The sequence below is a fragment of the Tigriopus californicus genome, chromosome 8, assembly GCF_007210705.1.
Source record: "Tigriopus californicus strain San Diego chromosome 8, Tcal_SD_v2.1, whole genome shotgun sequence".
NCBI classification, from domain to species: Eukaryota; Metazoa; Arthropoda; class Copepoda; order Harpacticoida; family Harpacticidae; genus Tigriopus; species Tigriopus californicus.
In genome coordinates, this window is record NC_081447.1 from 13,311,658 (window position 1) to 13,315,609 (window position 3,952).

Consider the following 3,952-nt stretch of genomic DNA (forward strand, 5'->3'; position numbering starts at 1 on the left):
GACAGACTTTCGATCGAGTTTTCGGAAATCTCGTCCATGAAGGGGCCTGGGCCCCTCTCGCCCAAAACGTGTACCTTTCCAGGCTGATATCCACAAATCAATGCATCGGCGGCGGCGGCGCCAAGAGAAACACCCAATCGTGGTGGAGGTGTTTCAGTTGCACTCATCTATCTTTTCTTTAGAGCGGCTAGACCACCTCCCGTTTTACGAGGGATAGAATTCTCGTTTGATAAATCGTAACTGAAATCAAAGGGGGCTCGGCTACTCAAGTTTGGCATGAATCTTTATGGTCCAACAAGAAGAGGACCTCCATGCATTGAAAAGTGAGTCATTGGGGAATGTTTACCATCTCACACGGTGACTACTCCTCTTCCTCCCAAAGTCTCGAATTGGAAGTCATTCATTGGGAGAACTCACCTCAACAACTCTTGATTCCTGATCAGATGATCACGATTATCCATTGGTTTGAACGGTCAAATTTGCCAACTTGCAAAAGTTATTGAATTGTCAATCCGATCGCAATCGCCTGCCATGGCCATAAATTTGAATCGAAAAGGTTTTAGTCTCAGTTGACATGAATTAGTACACACACACACAGTCTGCCATAAACATATCAGCCAATGGCTACAGACTGCAACATGTCGAATAGGGATTGATGAGTGGGTAGTATTTTCAGATCGAATCATCCTTCAAACAACACTGGGGAAATAATGTTATCTCTGGACCGTGGCGCTTATCATTGAACCGGTCTCGGAGAGAGAGATTTTTCTTTTTCGCGTGTACTACATACGTACATTTCTAAAGAACTCCATGAAGCGAAACATTGGCAAATTTGGTAGTAATGACTAATGAGAAGTTGCCGAATCAGAGAAACAGGTCTGCCAAATCCTGATGGGTTACATAATATGCACACATGAGACGGTCATAGACCAACTTCAGTGAAGGAACTTTTTTTTTTCAATGTGGTGTTCTCATGAAATGCGTAGGAATGTATGCTGTTGCACCATATGAGTCAATTGTTGATGGCAACATTTCCACAGGTTTGAGAAAGCCTTTAAAGAGCCATGGAGATTCGTCACCAAGTCGATCGGCATAACTCTCATGTGAGATAATTTTGGTTGAGGATCGACTGGAGATGTGGGTTGCTTTCAACGCATGGCGCAATCCTCAGCAATGAGATGGCAAAGAGAAGTTTTTCGATTCCAAGAACGTCAGTCACTCTTGTGGAGAGCCTCGGTTTGATTCAGCTCGAACATACGAACAATACCTAAACCATTTATCTCACTTGGGTTTGATGACAACAGCGCTTGGGCATTCGGAAATTTTGGGTGAGTCATGGAGATATCTTGCCTGGGACTTTCGCTTTTGGTCTTGGAAGCCGTTTTGTTTACGATCATATCGGACCAAATCGCCGAGGACAATTAAGGTGTAACATTGTAAATGTCTCGGACCTACCCGAACATACGTCTCCGGATTTTACTACTACTAAGGACAATAGGGCTTGTTGCGAGTGGATGGATGCACCATTCATCTCGGGGACAAAAGCGCTCCAATAAAAACGAAAGTTGACAAGGACCTGTAGACTTCCTATGTATGTAGTCAATGGGTCATCTTTGAGCGAACAGGAATCGTTTATTGTACTCGCATGTACCTATGCAGTCGTTGAGCTTGAAAATGTGCTTGAGTGTCGTATGTTTGCGAGACACTGATACAGTCCAGATTTTGATCGTGACTTGAGGCAGGATTCTATTCCATGATGGTGATAGGCTGGTCATTACACGAGCTGCGTACTGATCGTGGCCCTCTCCATGTTGGAGTGTGTTGTTCATCCTCCAACTTCTTGCTTGTACTACATACAAATACTGGCTGAGAACAGAAGGAAGAGACATCTAGCCAGCTTGACATTTGTGAAACTCCCAAGGCCAAGGGAGTTATTAAAATCTGTGAGGCTTGGGAAAAACTTGCTAAAATGGACACTTTCGTTTGGGAACTTTTTCTGCCTTTGTGTGTCGTGTTTTGCGGATTTTCGGAGCCCGCTTGCACTTGTCTCTTTCGTTCACTTTGTTGGGGTCAAATCAGTTATGATTGCACGGCAGCGGCGACGGCGGCGAGTTCGAAGACAAATGAACCGGGAACGGTCAGTGCTTTCCTAATTATCTTTGTGAAATACACAACGTCCACCCGGTGGACTTTTTGGCAACATTCCCTTCTTGAAGCTAGCAATGCATACCTACACACCCCGCAGAGCTTGTGTTGAATGGAGAAATGGAAAGAGCCGATAATATTATAATTTCTCGAGCTCCCTAAGTTCTCCAGGCAAAGTATCCCCGTTCACCGTTCACCGTTCATTATCATTCTTGTAGCCTTCGCTGATGGGAGAGATGTCCGGATTTTGTAAGTCCTTGGTGTAGCTGGACGAGGTTGAACAGTAGCGGGCGGAGAATGCGTCCCCAAGCTTTTGCCTTAATGAAGACATTGATTTCAAGTCCAATTATCTTGTAAGGCCAAAGAGAGCTCATCATCATCATAGACCCCGTGTCCGTCCACCCGTCCGTCCGTCTGTTCTGTGTTTTCGCCCAGAAAACCATTGGAGTCATTTTCCTACCCGTGGCACAATTGGTCGGAATAGTTTGAGTATCTTTTTCGATTTTGGGCGATGAATAATGATTTCCATGTCAGATTTTGTGCCATGACGATAATGACTAGGTGCTCGTGTGGTGTCTTCTGGGTAGGGCCGGCCAGGGTGGGAGGATCATTTAAATATTTTAATGAAGACAGAGAACAGAGAGAGTGCACAACAAGTTCGCTCTCAGCTCCTCTCCTCTGATCTTTTTGACCAAACATCGACTTTTTGTTGCACTCAAGAACTCGAATGAATCCAGAAGCTGGGAGTGAAATTTTCCCCGGGATTGATTGCGAATCTCAAGATCTAACAAAACAAGAGAAGAAAAACGTACTTTGAAAAGGGCAGCAAGCATGATCCATCGTCGACTCTCGGTGTTGGTGTGGTGTATGAAGTTTCTAAAGTCCTTGAAAGAATCGCGCCAAATTTGTACTCGTACCAAGGTGGATTGACAGTCAATCTCTTGTCAGGTAGAGCATCAGACTTGCCGATGGAGTGTACGCATGTACCTACGACTTCATACGTACGTGGGTAGGTACGTACACACCTCTTTCTTTCCCTTGGTAACTGGTACGGGTAGTAAGCATCGTTGAATCCATCCCGGCTGAGCAAACGTCTCGCAGTCATTCATCAAAGGGCTTATTTCATTGTCTGAAGCGTCCAAAAGAGAGGCCTTCTTCCATATGAACCGAGGACTCGACAAGTCATCAAGGCAATGTGTTGGGGCTTTTTTTTCGATTGTGTCGCGTGGCTGGCCTCAGACATCTCATCGTCTGTGGGGTATGAACTATGAAGTTTGAAACATTTCGCGAGACTCTACCAAAACTCAGGGATTTGGCATGAATCACCCAGGATGCAATGAGGATTCTGGGTAATTGCACTTGGTTGCCTGTCCCCTCATCTGGACTGTCGAAGCGGACATTCTTCCAAAGGTCGGAGGAATTCTCCAGATGAGTAAGTACCACGTACCACTTCCAGTGATTTGGAGGGGACTTTTCCCAGAATTTCACACATCTCTTTGCCTACCGCCCTCCCTGTCTCTCTATCTCTATGGATGGGGGCTTCCAAATTCACCTACCGGTTTTGGAAGTACGTACAGAATGATTGTCTTCGCCTGTGGCCAGTCCGTACTTCCACCCGAGTTCGCAAAGAAAACCTAGCCGTCACCCGGTGCTCTGAACCTCAACAGTCTGCTGAAGTACGCTCATTTCTATCCGTCCGTACGAACATTCCACACAAAAGTTCGAAGAACGGAGCTGGGGCGTTCCGCCTTGGTCTGCTCCAAAACTGGAGTACATACAGTCCTAGAACAAACATACATATAACCTA

The 3,952-nt window shown here is 45.6% G+C and overlaps 1 long non-coding RNA gene across 1 annotated transcript; it reads right to left on the bottom strand.

The window, feature by feature from the left end:
• Positions 1 to 2,266: 2,266 nt before the first annotated feature.
• LOC131884477 (uncharacterized) lies at positions 2,267 to 3,952 on the bottom strand. Its single transcript, XR_009373725.1, has 2 exons — positions 3,171 to 3,952; positions 2,267 to 2,929 (listed from the first exon to the last, which is right to left on the bottom strand). It is a non-coding gene; the product is annotated as an uncharacterized LOC131884477 (long non-coding RNA).